This window comes from Polyergus mexicanus, unplaced genomic scaffold (genome assembly GCF_030449975.1).
Source record: "Polyergus mexicanus isolate NDT 795.1 unplaced genomic scaffold, iyPolMexi1.0 SCAF_2, whole genome shotgun sequence".
Classification (NCBI taxonomy): domain Eukaryota; kingdom Metazoa; phylum Arthropoda; class Insecta; order Hymenoptera; family Formicidae; genus Polyergus; species Polyergus mexicanus.
In genome coordinates, this window is record NW_027223322.1 from 6,511,763 (window position 1) to 6,530,827 (window position 19,065).

Genomic DNA, 19,065 nt, shown 5'->3' on the forward strand with positions numbered 1-19,065 from the left:
ATCTTATCATTTTATTTGTGTGTGATATATCTTTTATATAATTTCACGTATGGATTTTAAATACACAGATTATCAAGAACATATTCATATTGATAGTATTATGATTATATAATATATTGCAAATATTCTTTTTGCATTTTATTTATAAAAATAAGATTCTATTTAACGCGTGCGCGCTTATATGGCGCGAAAACTTCCCTTCTTGAATTCAAACGCATATCGGAACTGTATATAGGGTGTTCCGGAACAACCTTCCGTCCGTAAAATGACGTATTCCTGATACAATTCTAAGACGACTTTTCCTTTATTAAAATTTGAATTAAAGCGTAATTTTTGAGTTATAAGCAAAAATAGTTAGCAAATCACGCGTCGAATACAGAAGGCAGGCAAAAGCGCCGCAGCTGACCATCCGACATGTGATTACTACCGCATGAGTCGCTAACTATTTTATCTTATAACATAATGTTTGTGTAAAAGAGAGAAAGAGGGCGAGAACAAAAATGTATGCGTACGTGCGTGCGTGTGTATAAACGTCTCTCCCTCCTTTCCTTCCTCTTCCTCTCTCTCTCTCTCTTTCTTTTACGCACACACTCCGCCATACATACATCGCGTGTAGCAATCAGCTGATTGCAGGATCCAACGGCCGGCGATGCGGAACAACTTTTGCTAAAGTGACGTTATTTTAAGAAATACGTATTCCTGATGTAATTCTAAGACATTTTCTTCTTAACTAAAATTTTATTTAAAGCATAATTTTATATTATAAGATAAAATTTTTTTTACTCTTATTGATTTGTCTCATTATTCTGTACATAAAAGTATTACGGTAAGATTATCGAAAACTAAATATTTTACGAGATATTTAATTTTTTATATCAAAATATGTCAGATTAAAATATAAAATAACTCAAAAAGTACTTAATGAAAAAATACTTTATTATAGTATTTTGGAAAGCTCTCGAGGTAAGCTACAAGAATATGTCATGCAAAATAGGGAGTTCCATTAAAAAAATTCAAACTGATTTTTATATGACCTTGACGGTGCTATTCAAAGTTATACTAATATTACAATATTATATAATGCGCCACTTAGACCTCTACAACTTTTGCATGAAACATTTTTCACGAAAATGCGTTGTTTCCTCAAAAAACTGCTGATACGGTCGCTTTGTTACATTCTGTATATATATATATATATATTCCGTTATATGTATAATTCATATATCTCAAGATATAATGATTCTAATGAAGAAGAGAGATGCTTATATTTATAAATTATTTTTTGAGGAAAGTGTACTTTCTTTCTTTAGACCTTTAGACCTTTCACATTCGCGATAGAATAAAGGGTAAAATTTTATTTATCATTTTACATGCTGAATTTTTGTTATATACTTAAGCACATTATATGTTATATATATGTAAATTCTGATATATGATTTGTGTGTGTGTGGTGTGCGTATGCATACGCATGCATGCGCGCGCGCGCGCCTATGTGCATGTGTGTCCTGAAATTTTTCAAATATATTTATTATAAATTATATACATATATGTATATACAATTTCGACATTTGAGCGGATGCGCTAGCGATCGTAAAAGGAAGCTCGCAAAAGTGGCGGGTACATAGTCGCGTCTATTTGTTGGTACGCTATACACCGGCAGGCGTATCTTATTATTTTCAGTGTATTCGGCTATCTCTCATTCAGTATCAAAAAGAATAGTTATATCTTTAAAAAATAGTCGCCCGTCAATCTACTACACTGAGTTTTGTCGTGCGGTGAATCATAAATCTTTTTAACGGTCCAACGTAAGATTTTTGCGTTCTCGCACTTTACGCCAATTATACCAACGAGATTCAAAGTTTAGTCCGACAAAATTATATATTCCGAACAAGTTCCGTTAAAGAGGCTGATCTTAATTTTTAATCGCCGTATTCGGTAAAGTTTCGGTAACATCATTTTAAGTCTGTCCTACCCATAGATATATTTTGCAATTTACATAAATTTCCTCGACACATCTACAAAAGTAGACGTTTGTGAAAGAAAGCACCATTTTTCAACGTCGAACTAGTCTATTTGATGATATGAAATTTATTTGAGAAAATTGATAATTGCTATCTTGAAACTTAAAAAACTAATTATATTATTTCTACTCATTGTTAGTTGAAAATAACGCTACAAGCGATGCGAGAGATTCGTTGTCGCATCCGAGGGACGTTAACCGTCAAGTAGCGAGTGTCGACGTTTGAGTGGACGCGCGGGCGACGACCCATAAAAGGGGGACCGCGAGAGTGGCGGGCGCACAGTCGCGCACCGTCTATCCGTTGGTACGGAACGCGCGGTATTCCATTCTCTCAGCGTATCGGGTTATCATTTAGCATCAAAAGCAACAATTATGTTATCCAAAATCATCGCTTCGCTGGCCGCCAACCTGCTGCGCTATTGAAATTTCGTCGTGCGGTGAGTGATATACTTTTTTTTACGATCTTAATGTAGAATTTTTCGTGTTCTCGTATTTTGCGCCGTTGTAAACTACCGATGCAAGATTCGAAGTTTAATCTGACGAAGTTATATATTCTTAGAGTGTTTCGTTAAAGAATCTGATTTTAATTTTTAATAGCCGTGCTCGGTAAAGTTTTCAAGTAACGTCATTTTAAAGATCTATCTACATATATTTATAATTTGTATAAATTTCCTCGACACAAACACACACATGCGAAAAAGTAGACGCCTATGAAAGCGGGCGCCATTTTTGAAACCACGTAATATTTATCTGATATACGAAATATATTTCAGAAAAACTTGTTATTGGCGCATTAGATAAAGTTTCAATAAAAATTATTATTTTTATTATTATATAAGTATTTACTAATTATATTAACTATGTACGTGCATATATGTGTTTGAAATTTTATTAAAGAGATTGAGTGGCGCTTATACGACAATTTAAACAAACAATATCTTCATTTTTTACGTTCGTGATCGAATGAATAATTGATCATTTGACTAATTATCGAGAAACTCATCTTAATTTAAAAGAGATATTTTACTGTTTTGTATCTTACTCATTGTGTGTGTCATGAATATCTTATTGATTGTTATATGTATTGGTACGTGAATACTCACAAAAATCTCAATTATAAAAATAATTCAATATGATTCACGTATTAGAATATGATCATTTTGCTGTAGCTGTAACATTGCAACTCAGAATAAAAGTAATAAAAGCTGATTTTTATTGTAATAATAATAAGATATTAGATAAGATTCTTTAATTATTATAATGCATTTTTTTTAATTTTCTTTAAAATTATAATAAATATATATATATTTTCTCTTTATTATATATAAATATATACGATGAACAGTATGTATTCGAATAAAGTTGAAAACAAAATGTAACATAAATTATAAATAATTTTTATTAATTGGAGTAGTCATTATTGTGTGGTTTCAATATATCTTTTTTATAGAAAGAAGTTTTTCACACAGTCTTCTAGCCAGAAAACTGAAATTGGTAGCTTAATTTAAAACATAATTTAATTGAGAAACACACGCCCGGTGAATTCTTTGCAATCAATCCGTAATATATATAGATATTATTTTTTTTCTACTATTATCTATTTAATAAGAAATCTTGCATTAACGCGAGAATGCAGAAGACGAAACCGCAATCGAGGAGAAATGAAAATCGAGCAGCGCGAGTGAACTCTGCCAAACTTTGAGTCTTGAGATTAATTCGTCAGTACCCCTCGGGAGTTTCGGAAGCCTCGTCCGACGTCCGTGGCTTCTTGAGCGAGAAGATCGAGTCTCAGGAATATCGTATATGAGATCAAATCAAGCGCGCGCGCGCTTTCAAGTTTGGCAATAGAGCACGGCGAATCTCGAAATTGCGCGCGATTATATTCCTCGTTATTAACGAAAATGCGAGAATTGCCGTCATGATCCGTGATGAAACTCGGCGATTCGCGAGAGAAGATCATTCACATGATTATCTTATCATGTCCGAGTAAAGACTTTTCTCTCGTTGTATTATCGAGAGTCGTTAGTCAATTACACGCCATAATTGAATTCGCCGATCTTGTATTATCGAGAATGAATTTGAATGATGCGAAATTAATATTAAATTTTTTTCTAATATCATATTAGGTGTACAACTTTGCTTCCGCCGTTTTTTTCCCGAAATTCGAGGCTTTATTGTAAAAAACTGGTTATTGCTTGTTGAGTCACTCCCAATGATCGTGCCAATTCTTTTTTTGACTTTGACTCGAGTTTTCATTAAGTAATGCCTCCAATTCTGCATCTTCGAAAACCTTCTCTCTTCCACCGCTATGCCGGTCTTCGACGTGAAAATCACCGTTCTTGAAGCGTTGAAACCACTCACGACACGTTCTTTCACTAATAGCGGCTTCACCATAAGTATTTGAGAGCATTCGATGAGCCTCAGCCGCAGATTTCTTCATATTGAAGCAGAAAATTAAAACGTCCCGCAAATGACGAGAATTTGGCTCGTAAACTGACATTTTCAATCGAGAATAACTTTATGATGCAGACACAAATTGACTAATGTTGCTATGGGGTTATGTTGACAGATGCCCAAGTTTATTGCATGACGTCTATGATCTATTTATTTCGACCACTACTTACCGCTAAAGCCATCTACAGGAAAACGGCGGAAGCAAAGTTGTACACGTAATAATTTTAGTGGTAACGTAATTTCATTAAAAGTTGTCTATATTAATGTATATGTATAGGATTAATTAAAGGCAATTATTGAATGATTACGTTATTTTACGCTATTTAGATATTATTTTTATCGTATCTTTCGATATAAAGAAAATTTCTAATTAGATTCTTCGAGATAGTGTGAGAAGGTTTGGTTATAGTACAAAATTTTCTTCATTAATCTAAAATTTACTCTTAAATTTGTTTTCCTATCGGAAATTCTCGAACGTAAATTCTGTTATCGTTGCACTCTAAAGTAATCATCTTTTAAGAAAATCAGATTTCCAGATTATTGCGTAAAACCACTACATAGTTATTATACGCGACTCTAATGAATTTGTGAAAAAAGGGAAAGATAAATGTAAAGGAAACATTTGGTGTAAAGTTTTTACGCGGTAAATTTACAAGGCATTTTTAAAAGAAATTTTAAAAACAAAAAATATGTTATACAGGGTGACCCCGAACGTTCCAGTCAGACTTTGAGATCTTATAGGAAATTTAATTCTGAACAAAAAATTTCCTATAAACATGGGTCAAAGAATGCTTCCTTAAGAAGTTATCGCTCAAAAACCTCTGATGCAAAGAAAGAGCAAAAGATGAAAAGAAAATGAAATAAAAAGAAAATAAAACTTAATAAATTTCTTGAAAAAACGATAAAAATAGAAAATAAAAATCTTTTTCTTTTATGAAAATAAAATGAATTTTTTTTAAACTAAAATAGCACATAATAGCAAAAAATGAATAAAGACGTGAAAAAACTAACTCACTTTCGGCATCGAGTAATGGCCGATCTAGTCGCTTTACGGATTTCCTCCTGATTCAACTTTAATCGATCTAACAACAAATTATCTAAGTAACAAAAGCACTTTTTGTACGTTTGAAACTGGTTATATCAAAATCTATGGAACGTACAACAATCATTTTGATCTCATTTGAAAGATAATTTAATTTTCTACAACTTTTGTTTTGGTACTTTTTGTTAAAAGATACACATTTTCCATGATATTTGGAAAAATGTGTAAAATAATCACGATTTCAGAGGTTTTTGAGCGATAGCTTCTTAAGAAAGCATTTTTCGATGTATATTTATACGAAATTTTTTGTTCAGAATTAAATTTCCTATAAGATCTCAAAGTTTGGCTAGAATGTTTGAGGCCACCCTGTATATATGTACGATTTATATTTTTAAATTATAAGATATTAAATTTGCACGCGTACGAATTTGGATGAGCAATCCAAATTTGTACCCTATCTCACCATCTCTCCCTTCAACATCTATTTAATTTTTTAACAATTTTGTGACAAACTGAGCTTACGCTGTTGATGAGAATGAGAAAAAAGTCATATTTAAATTATTTTTAATTAATTATAATATAATTGATGTGTAATAATTAATATATTGTCAGTTTTATTTAATCTAAAGTAAAGTAAAAGTTTCTTTATTCTAATTCCGTATATGTTTCTACAAAAGATAGAAAAAGCAAAATTCAAAAATTACCTAAGGATAATCGAAAGATCCCGAATGTACCCTATGTTTGGATTTAAGCAAATCTCGCGTAAATTGCAAGAAAGCCGAGATTTCTTGCTAAAAATTGCCAGTGAAGTATCGTATCCTTTGGAAGGTCCGCCACACGCGTCGTTCAGGCTTAATGCACAATGACTATGTCGCGTACTGTTGTGGTTAAATCTATACGTTCGGGAGGAGAGGGGTGGGGTAAGGAGGACAAGGGGGTATACGATGTATGCAGTAGCTGCGTGATTCCAACTATTGCCTGTACAGGTAGAGAAAGAGAGAGAGAGAGAGAGGGGGGGGGGGAAACTGTGGAGTAGTTGTGTGTGCTAAATGGTTCGCAAACTAATGCTCAAAACTCGGATATTGCCGCGAGACTGTAAGCGGGGATGGTAACACACGTCTTTCCGTGTACAAAGAGTACAGAGAGGGAGAGAGTTGTTTCTATTGACGACGAGGTCGACGGTATGTACAATATGTAGTACCTTCGTCTAAAATACTTGCCACAGTGTGTTCCGCACGCGAGCGCGCGATCATGAATTATTAAACAGCGTCCTTTCGTCCGTCCGTGTCTTTAATTTTATTCGTCCAAAAAGGAACATAATACCATATTAGCTGAATTTGAAAATTAAATGATTGTCAAATACAATTATCTGAAATTGAAAACAACTTAATTGGTTAAAAAGATAGAGTTGATATCCGTATTATCGATTAAAATCACACGGTGATATCGAGACTTGTGCGGCACGATCGTTCCTGAGTTGAATTTCTCGTGAAGCTCTGCGACGCGGATAGAGTGCGTGTCGAAAAATGAAAATAAGATTCTGTCCATTTTTCTATGCATAGAAAGTGTCGTTTCCTTTGTATGCGAAACAGATATCTTATTTTCCGTCATGTGATCGAAACATGATTTTCCTGAATTGCCTGTGCGCAAACGGGTTTATGGATCTCTTTCGTGCTTACAATGATCGCAATTTGTATCACTCATAGAGACACGTCTATATAATTTACATCGTTTCTCAACATATGAGCATTAAATGTTGAGTGTTATGAGCGCGCGCGCGCGATGAAAGATTAAAATGAATATACAATCCAAAAATTAATGGCAAAGATAACTTTTTTTATATTCTATACATACAATGTAAAAAAATTGACTGAAACTTTGGACAAAACATCTGCAGCTTTTTTGCAGACACACTGTTTGAATTTTCAGACAGAATGCTGTCTGAATTTTCAGACACACTTCAATTTTCGGATACACTCTTTTGAATTTTCAGAAAAACCATTCTGATGATTAACACAGATGAAATTTCTTCAGACAAAAATGTGTCTGAACTTTAAAAAAATTTTTCACAATGTAGCTGCAACATGTTAAATTGCCGTATACCTGTAACGATACACGTTCCTCTGTAGCAGATTTGAATGAAAATACGCTACGATGCAGCAACGCATGCTGTACGTCTGGTCACTTTATTGTTAGAAGAAGTATGTCCAAGCCGCAACAGCATTTTGTTGAAAACTCGGCTCATATATATCGGTATCGGCGAGTTCCGCTCGACAAAACAAATTGCTTATATACCTTCGATAGAACTTCGTCGGAAATGTTTGGCTAGATATATCGATACTTCATATGGACCGTTTGTTTAACTTCCAAAGTAGGAAAAAAAGCGACTCGCTCTTTCGAGACACGGTAGACGGGAAACTGGGAGAAATTTCGTTTCTCGAGGGACACGACAAAATATAGAGGGTCGCGCGCCAGGAGATGCGTCGCAAAACTCCTGGATAAATCTAATAAGTATGCAGCCGATATAATATGTATTTTGTATATATGATTGGATAACGAAAACAAATAAAATGATGGAAAGATGCTACATTTTTTCGAGGTTGTAATAATACGCTTACTTAAAAGAAGTATACTCTTTTAATTTTTTAATCAGTTAAAATCTAGATTACAGAGCGCGAAATTTTCTCTGCTATAGATAATAAAACTGCATCATTATATTAATATTGTTACATTGTATATATAAAATGTATATATAATATAGTAATAGATTCCGCAATCTCAAGCAAGAAATTCGATTCTACGTAAATTGTGATTCTGCTTTTGTAAATGGCAGACTCGCCGCTTGAGAAGATAATTGAGAATAAAATTATTCCCAACGCGATTGTCGAGACGCAACATTGTGAAAAGACAATCAAGAATTGTTTGCAGCGTCGTAAAGAAAATTCCAGTTTGAATTTAGCAAGGGAGTCTCGGTATGCTTTTCGTAATTTAATTCCAAGGTTACGTAAAGTGGACACACAAAAATTATAATCTTTATTTGAAATGTATTATCCTCCGCGGTAATGAATTCAAACTACTCTTTTTTAATTTGGACTTATTATTGATTATCATGCTCACATGCTGAATAGTGTATTTTACAAATGCGATTTTGACGATATATTATATTATAACACGCGTTAATTAAGCATTAATAACCTATTAATAATGTGAAATTTAATTAGCAGAATGCTTGATACTTGCCACAAATAATTGTAAATTATTCAAAATTTAATAGACATATGAACGGTATTAAGAATATAAACGGTTATTAATAATATTTAATTTTTCAATTGCAACATAACCTAAAGTGTGTGAATATATTTAAAAAACTGGGATGTTTTTAAATATTTAAATAAGCACATTTTCAAATTTTCATATTTTTCAAGTTCCAATCATGTTTCACTCTCGCGTGAGGATTTTTGCATCAATTTTCGGCAGATAAATTGTTGAAATACGTTTACATATATGTAGATAGACACACGTTATTGCATTTTATTGGAAATATGCTTGAAAATTTGCCCCGAGATGAAGATCACAAAAAATGATAACAATGCATTGGGGGCTTGTCACATTCCTACGTACACGCATGTAAAAGAGATGGAATTTTACATATGCACGCGTACAATCGCCTATTTTCAAAAGCTTGAAGAATTAAGCTATCTCATCTCTACCTCTCTACCTTCGTCTCCCCGTCTTTGCAATATTCTTGTCTTGTTTTAGATACACATGCAAATAAGATGGATAAAGTACGTTATATACATTATATATTATATAAAGTATATAGTTTATAAATAAATTAATATCTTAAGCATATAAAGAGAAAGATGTTAAAATTTGATGTAATAGTCTTTCGATTTTGAGGCCACATTAACGAGGTTTAAATGTACATATAAATATGTATATAAAATAATATATATTATATAATTCTTGGCGAAACATATATATAATATTTCATAGTAATTACAATAATATTTTTTATTCGATGTTCTAGTATATTCAATAGTACAATAGAGATAGTCAAAGTTTCCATCATATGCGCTTAACTCTACTTTTGTCTTCTTTTCAACAATTCAGCAACGATGCATGCGTATAGCCATTCAGAATTAATCACATGCCTGCAAGAGAGTATTTTTCCTCGCATTTCCTACATATTTTCTATTGCCGCACGAAACATCGACCTTTCCCTGCCAGATCATCGTTTAAATTTTGCGCAAGATTATACAGGATCGTGTGAGAGAAGTAACGAAAGTGAAGGACAGGGAGCAAATGGACAAGTCGGGGTGGAGAGTGGCTTTCCGTTCTCTCGGTGGAGGCATTTGTACCGTCGACGCGAAAACGCGCGCGCGCCCCGTAATAAACATGCCGGCAGACGGACTGACTGATGATACCGTTCACCGGTAGATCTATGTTATTGGTTACCTCATCCGATACCGATGAGCCATGGAAAACGGCAAGAGGAGGCATCCGTTGTGCCCAAAACTAACGGCAGTAATTATCGCGGTCGCTTTTCTTCCTATCGTATAGCTCTTCCTTTCGGCCGATTTTTCCGGTTTCATACACGCCCGCACATCGAAAATGTAGAACTTATTTTGCCTCGTTGGATAAAGAGATTAACCACATAAACAACCGTCATGCGAGATAAATATATTTTCATACGTGTGGTTGTAATATAATTTGGTAAAACTGCATAAAAGATAACACACCTCCGATTTTATCGCTACTTAAATATGTTGTAGGGGAAGTTCTTCTCAGTAATTCCCCGTAAGAAATTTGTGGGGGACGGCATTAGATTAAAAGATATAATAAATTGAAGTTTGATATTAAAATATATTGTATAATTTGTTATTTTTTCATTAAAAAAACTGTTTATGACCTTCTAAGTTGTAAACAACCGGGTTAGGTTATATCTTCCGGAAGTGGAGCACCCCCGTAAGGGGGAGAGCGGAACTCACTGCGTCCACGTATACATTTTCCCATTCATACAATAATTGTCGGTTGGACCTTGTGAGGTCGCTTCGCGTTGTAAAGTATATGCTGCCTCTATAAGGGCCCATACAGCATTAAAGCTTGCAACAACATTGCTGCAACATTGTAATATTGCATATTGCAGTTTAATGTTGTAGAAATATTGCAAAGACATTATTTTACAATATGACTTTAGCAATGTTACAGCAACATTCCGAAAATATTCCAAAAAAAGTATTCGATAATCGCTAGTTCATTTGTTTACCGCTATACGGCGCATGTTGCGCTACCTATTCCGCATTTAATTTTTAGTCACGATGATTATATAAAGTTTACAAAGAGCGGCTAATAAGATTAAAGATATAATCCCAACACAAGAGGGATTCAGACATTGGACTAAGAATTCTTTTAATAGTTTCCATTCTTATATAAAATCAAAAATTTAATAATAATTTTCTAATTTGCAAGATACTTCAGATTTTAATAAATAAATTTTGAGATTATATAAAGACAAGAGAAATGTGAAAAAACTCGTTATATGCGTAAATCCACCACAATCTTTTTGCATCCGAATATCTGCATATTTTGGATATAAAGAGATTGTGAATTTACACAAATGCAAATTGAGTTTTTTTAGACATTCTTTTTTTTTGTGGATATTTTCTGTCATTGAAGAAAGTTGAATGTGTACCAAAAAGTTTACATTTTATAATTTCGTTATTATTATAATACAGAAAATCTATATACACACTAGATCCTGACTCTTATATGCCTAATTTCTTATTATTTTTTTCATATGTTAAGAATGTTATGTCGATAAATATACATAAAGCATTATTGCATATATGGTATATTATATTGCTATGTTGCAGCAATATTATATTGCAATAATTCTGTAGGCGGACATTTTGTTGTTGCTGCAATATCATAACAATGTTGTAGCAACATTTCGCAATGTTTCTGCAATGTTGCAATCTTGCAGAAAAATGTTGCTGCAATATTGTTGCAATCTTGCGGTGCTGTATGGGGGGGGGGGGGGTTCCACTCTTGGGAGAAATAACCTAACCTAGACCTATTTTCAGTTTTAAGAGTTTACCATTATTTTCCCTCATTTCTTCTTATTCCGATGAAAAATATTATTCATTAAATACATGGGCAGGGCGGAACCGCTCCCCCTGTGTTCCCATCTTGAAAAAAATCTAACCTAACCTAATCCAACTTTATATACTAATAAAACTGAAAATAAGTTTGGGTTAAGTTATATCTTTCGGAAATGGGGCTTCTCCGTAGGTCGGGGGGGGGGGAGGGGGACGGAACCCACTGTGTCCACGCAATACATACTCTACAACGTGAAGCGAGATACAGCCTACAATTGTTTTATGGATGAGAAAGTGTATGATTGTTGATGTTCCATATAGAATATACTACACGCTATTGGTTGATAGATTTGTATTTTACGTAAATGAAAACGCTCATCGTCGTCCGCGCAGGCTAAATAGTTCACAACACTTCGTCGGTTGAGATGCTAACGGAACGTGTGTAAATAACCCTTTGATCTTCGTTTATATGGTGTGGTACGAAGCGTGTCGAAATGCGTGTTGTCTCTCATTCACGTATTTAATGTTAAATGCGGCCGTTTGATAGTAATCCCCTTATTAATGTCAATTGCGTATCCGATATGCAATAGATACTAAAGTAAAACCGATTTGTTGTAATTAACATTAAATACGAATCTATCAATCTGAATAATGGCATTATTTTTTATGTCACTAAAATAAAATTATATATTTACAGTTTATTCATAAAATAATTGATATTGCAGTTAAATATGTATCAACAATAAGATATATCGTGATGAAAGATACTACGTTAAAATATACGTAGTATATTTTATTTTATTTTAATTATACGTAGTATATTTAACGTGATGTTGATGAAATGTATAAATCTTTCTATGATGTTACGCGCTTAAATTCAGGATGTAAAGAGTCTAGAAATATTAAAGGAATTTGCAAAAAAGCGTTGGCGAAGTCCATTTCCTGAGCAGGGAAGCCACCGCTTGGCATAAATCTTTCGACGTATCAACTATTTATCTTTGAAATACGTTGGCTACACGGTAACCGTACGATTCGCGTGCTTTCTCGAGGAATCGCTACAAATGTAGTGTATCATCGTATTCATATTACAACATATGACGTTTTCTTACCAGAAATTCCATGACCCATAATTCTAATCACGCGATGTAAATATTAATTTTCATCTCTCTGTGTGTTTCTTACATTTATTATATTTATAATTTTAAACATAATTATTTTGAGATGTTGTGTTATTATCTATAAAAGAATCTATTTTTTAATAAAATTTTGGGTATGTACTATTAATCAGGCTTGGGAAGTAATGCGTTACTTGTAACGTCGTTAACGTTACTTTTTTTTGGTAACGATCGTTACTTTTTTCTGTTTATAACAGTAACGGTAATGTCGTTACATTTTTACAGTAACGATAACGAATTAGCCGTTACTTTTATCGTTATTTTTTCGTTCTTTATTATCTTATATCTATTCAATAGATGTATTTTTTGAAAAATAATTTTGTAGCCTTCTATCACAGGCTACATTCTGATAGTCACTGCCAGTATTGAAAATCTATAGTAACGTGAATTATAGATTTTACAATACTGATAGTGAATATTGGAATACACTTTTAATGATATCAATATTTCTCTTATCAATATTTAAAAACAATGTTTGATAAAAATTTTCGACAAAATTTAAATTTGTAAATTACAATTTAAATTCCTATAAAGATAAGTGTATTAAAAAGTAAAGATATTAACATAAAAAATTAGAATCATTAAATAAGTTTAATATAAAAAACGCTTGTGCTATATGGAGACTAATTTAGAATTTTTAATTGTAACATAGATTATTACATTTAATATTGATTATTAAATAATATTATAATCTAATAGCTTATTTTAGCATTACAAAAAACAAAAACATAACGAATCGTTACTTTCCAAGTAACGGTAACGGTAACGCGTTACTTTTTAAAATCAGTAACGAGTAACGGTAACGAGTTACTTTTTACAAAAAATAACGGTAACGGTAACGCGTTACTTTTATAGAGTAACGTTCCCAACCCTACTATTAATTAATGCAAAATTGTAAAAAATATTCAATGTGATATAGTATTATAATAAATTCAGAATATATATCATAGAGAATATACGATATTAATGCAAACGCGAATCGTAAATATACATCATGTAAAATACTTTGTGTGTGTGTGTGTGTGTGTGGCTGATATAATTTCAACGTCATCAGCATCAGGTAGCTTCGGGTGCTATCACGATAACGCCGCTATGTGACAATTGAAATTGTTATCGATGTTACCACATCGTATCGTGTTGTCAATCAGTCTATTTGGCAGATTAATAAATAATGAACAAAACAAGAAAATATCTGTTAATTGTATGTTTCGTGCAATAACATTTCAAGTGGGATTTTATCGCAATAATTTTTTATTATTATTATTTTTCTATTTGTTAATAACGCGAGCAATTATTCTACGAATTGCCAAGTAAAAACTGTATACTTTGTAAAACGTAAACGCGCGCGCGCACAAGTATGTATGGTATATCCATCTAAAACCCGGTTTTGGCGAAATCATTTTGCGTTTAGAAGGAAGATTTAATATTTGAAACGTAATTCATTTGGATTATGCGAATGCATTAGAACGATACTACCGCCCGGGTATAACACGCTGCAAACATCCTCGCGCTAATTAAAATTGCATCGCGTGACGTTTCTCATTATCGCTATAACGTAATTGGTGTAACTGTCGTCCGAAGAGAAAAACGTAACGTGTCGTGCGGGCGGCGCGTAACCGAAATGCATTTTACCCGGTACGGTTTTTTACCGAACGGAAATTGTACAAAAAATTAATGCGTTAATCTACCGCGCGAATTTATGTTAATTCAATCCCCCGTAACTAGCTCGTTCCATTCATTCTCAATCTCGAATTCGTTCGCGTAGATCGAATTGCACATTCCTCTCTTTCTCCTCTTCTCTTCCTCCTCCTCCTCCTCACTTCCCCGCACCACCCACGTATCATTCTTTTGATCATAACGCCGATTCGTCTTTCGCGCTGCGAAACGCTTAATAGAATCATATCTCTACCGTGTATTCGTTATTACTGCGTTAATAAATAGAATCACTCTCGTTATACGAATCTCGCATTTCTCGCGCATTCCCGACAAAATATGAAATCGTTATAGCGATTTGTAGCGCACTTCGAAAACAGAGAACGTGCCCGTTTCTCCGTCCCTTTCCTCTCATCCCTTGCATAAATTCTTCTCATTCTCTCTCTCTCTCTCTCTCTCTCTCTCTCTCTCTCTCTCTCTCCAAAAGCGAGCTAATCCCCCTTCGTACAAACCGATTCAGTTATCCTGTGACGAACTAACGGATATTCCCGTTACCGGCCTAAATGGATCGATATTTATTCGAGATAGGCGATAGAGGATCCGCGAAAGCGGATCTCTCGCTCGAATCTTCGTTCGTATCAGCGCGAGATGGTTCTTTCATCGGTTGTGAACATTGAACAATCGTTATAAAGTCACTTACAATTTTGATATACCGTTGAATTACCAGAGTTGGGAACGTTACTCTATAAAAGTAACGCGTCACCGTTACCGTTATTTTTTTGTAAAAAGTAACTCGTTACCGTTAATCGTTACTGATTTTAAAAAGTAACGCGTTACCGTTACCGTTACTTGGAAAGTAACGATTCGTTACTTTTTCGTTATGTTTTTGTTTTTTGTAATGCTAAAATAAGCTATTAGATTATAAAATTATTTAATAATCAATATTAAATGTAATAATCTATGTTACAATCAAAAACTCTAAATTAGTCTCTATGTAGCAAGCGTTTTTTATATTAAACTTATTTAATGATTCTAATTTTTTATGTTAATATCTTTGCTTTTTAATACACTTATCTTTATAGGAATTTAAATTGTAATTTACAAATTTCAATTTTGCCAAAAATTTTTATCAAACATTGTTTTTAAATATTGATAAGAGAAATATTAATATTATTAAAAGTGTATCCCAATATTCACTGTCAGTATTGTAAAATCTATAATTTACGTTACTATAGATTTGCAGTCCTGGCAGTGACTATTAGAATGCAGCCTATGATAGAAGGCTACAAAATATTTTTCAAAAAATATATCTATTGAATAGATATAAAATAATAAAAACCAAAAAATAGAGGATAAAAATAACGGCTAATTCGTTACCGTTACTGTAAAAATGTAACGACGTTACCGTTGCCATTACAAACAGAAAAAAGTAACGATCGTTACCGAAAAAAAGTAACTGTAACGGTAACGATGTTATAAGTAAGTCGTTACTTCCCAACCCTGTGAATTACACTCGCACTTGCAATTTGCATCCCAATTTTAATTATTATTACTTAGTGCTTATAGGAACTTTTGTAACATTTTTATTTTGTTTTATTAATCGCGTATGAAAATTTTAATGTATTATAATAATGTAACAAATTTATGTGTGTAATCATAAATTTATTATTTAGTTATATATATTTATTACTTTTAATTAATATATTTTTTGTTTAATATTACATAATTTCAAAAAATTAAATGTACGCATTAATGATATTAATATTAAACTCATATATATTATAATAACATAAAATATGATATATATATATATATATATATATATATATATATATATATATATATAATATTATGTTATTGTAATATATATGAGTTTTTTATTTGAATATTTTTTTAATATCTGTTTTTCAATTGTCAACTCGATTTTATAATACACGATCTTTTTCTCATTCTGATACATGATTTTTCTTTCGTTCATATCATTAAAACAGCCTATTTAATGAGCTTTCGCATAAAGACAGTGGTTTACAAAAACGTACATATAGGTTCATAAAAATGATCATTGGGAAGAAAAGGGGGAAAAATGCGTCGCGAAAATATTCAAGTCCGAGATACTATCTTTATTATCATAATTTTTTGCCAATGACGCCTAACGAACGACGTGACGCGTACGTTGCAGGATACATAACGGAGAGGGTCGAGCGAGACAGGTGGCCGAGGGGAGTAGAAGCCAGGATGCGCGGCGGTGAAAAGGGGCATCTTCTGTATCTCTGTGTGTGCATCCAGCCTGCGGGGTGCAACTTAATGAGCTTCCTGTGTTGGTTCCGCTTTTAGCGCGTAACTCGTTTCTTGCGCACCCCTTCCTCCGTTTCACTCACATTCTCTTTCCTTCTCTCTCTCTCTCTCTCTCTCTCTCTCTCTCTCTCTCTCTCTCTCTCTCTCTCTCTCTCTCTCTCTCTCTCTCTTTTAGTTTATGCGCCTGTGTCCGTCATCATCCTTCGTAGTCATCACGAGCATCATCACCGGCACGTATATCTCGGAAAAGGATCTCTTCGCAATACTGGAAGCTGCATTAAGATGCTATCACGACGAGTCGCGAATTAGCTGGTTGTCCATCTCGAGAATCCAATTTTCGGTTTCTGAATAATATTGGAAGCGGACAGTAACTCTCGTCATAGAGGGAAGAATTCCTGTGTTTATTGGTGTTGGATATAATCGCATAAACTATTGTCTGTTTTGTAACTTATTAGTGAAGCTAGATTTTTTGTGCGTAGCCAATAAAAAAAAAATACGTAGCAATTAAAAAATATTAGATCTGCAAGCTTCATCCCATGCAAATTGCAGCTGGAGAATATATATATATATATGGAAAGATCGAAGAAATACATATCATTTTTCTCTCGAAAGATGATTATAATTAGAGAGCCAGCCTTTTGTAAATTAAATATCTTCCAAGGTTGGGAAGTAACGCGTTACTTGTAACGTCGTTACCGTTACAGTTACTTTTTTTCGGTAACGCTCGTTACTTTTTTCTGTTTGTAACGGTAACGAATTACCCGTTACTTTCATCGTCATTTTTTGGTTCTTTATTATCTTACATCTATTCAATAGATGTATTTTTTGAAAAATATTTTGTAGCCTTCACAGGCTACATTCTGATAGTCACTGCCAGTATTGAAAATCTATAGTAACGTGAATTATAGATTTTACAATACTGATAGTAAATATTGGAATATACTTTTAATGATATCAATATTTCTCTTATCAATATTTAAAAACAATGTTTGATAAAAATTTTCGACAAAATTTAAATTTGTAAATTACAATTTAAATTCCTATAAAGATAAGTGTATTAAAAAGTAAAGATATTAACATAAAGAATTAGAATCATTAAATAAGTTTAATATAAAAAACGCTTGTGCTATATGGAGACTAATTTAGAATTTTTAATTGTAACATAGATTATTACATTTAATATTGATTATTAAATAATATTATAATCTAATAGCTTATTTTAGCATTACAAAAAACAAAAACATAACGAAAAAGTAACGAATCGCTACTTTTCAAGTAACGGTAACGGTAACGCGTTACTTTTTAAAATCAGTAACGAGTAACGGTAACGAGTTACTTTTTACAAAAAATAACGGTGACGGTAACGCGTTACTTTTATAGAGTAACGTTCCCAACCCTGATATTTTCCAATTAGTACCAAACATAATCTCGAGATATTTATGTAAGCGATGATAGTTTTAATTTGTATGATTAGCGAATTTTTTTAAAAGGAAGATAATTATTCGTTTATACACGAGAGGTAGTTACCTCGGATAAACTTCTCTCTCACCGACGCTTTGCATGTTATTCTCTCTCGATTCGGCATTAGGTTACTCGCGCGAACATCAATTCCTCCGTTCTACCACAATCCCATCGAATCCGCTTTGTGTATGGTGTCTGAGAAGTAACAAATTCTCCAATTCTTCTTCGACTCCCATTCTCGTCATGAAACCGATTGTTCGTTACCCCGGGAACGAACCGGGAAATCATGTATCGATCCTTGTCGAGTTACGAGTGTTGCTCGCACATTTTTCCTTCCCACATCATGTCCTTCTAATTTCGCTATTCGCCTCCCTCGCCAGCTTTCGACACATTTTTATTACCTGCATATCTCGATGGTATATGTCTCTCTTTCTCTCACACACATACCCACACACATTTCTCTGTAACATTTTTCTTTATGTTACATTTTTATTACTTTAAAACAGTATCGTGAGCTTTATTCCTGGCTTGATTTCTATCGAAATTATCATTTTTATTGATACATTCGCTGTTTTTATAAAGAGCATAAAAAAATAATTGTCGTAATACTTTATTCATTTGTATGTTTTTTTTTACGTATGAAAACAAGTCAATATTTTTTTTCTTTTATTTCTTTGTAATTTATGTGAATCTGTCTACAGGGTGTTCTAGACAACTCGTACACCCCTTTTCTTTCAAAAACTAAGCATTTTAGAGAAAAACGTTTTCAAGAAAAATTGTATGGTTTTGAGGGAAACATAAGATGGTGTCATTGGTTTGACCTTGGATGGCATCGTTAAGGTCAAGTCAAGGACACCTTTAATT

The 19,065-nt window shown here is 33.1% G+C and overlaps 1 protein-coding gene across 1 annotated transcript in view; it reads left to right on the top strand.

Annotated features, from left to right (window-relative positions):
* Positions 1-2,317: 2,317 nt before the first annotated feature.
* LOC138944753 (lachesin) overlaps positions 2,318-19,065 on the top strand; it is a 47,748-nt gene continuing 31,000 nt past the window's right edge. Inside the window, exon 1 of the mRNA XM_070315709.1 lies at positions 2,318-2,457. The gene's annotated coding sequence lies outside the window, so the exon portion shown is untranslated. The remainder of the gene's footprint in view (positions 2,458-19,065) is intronic.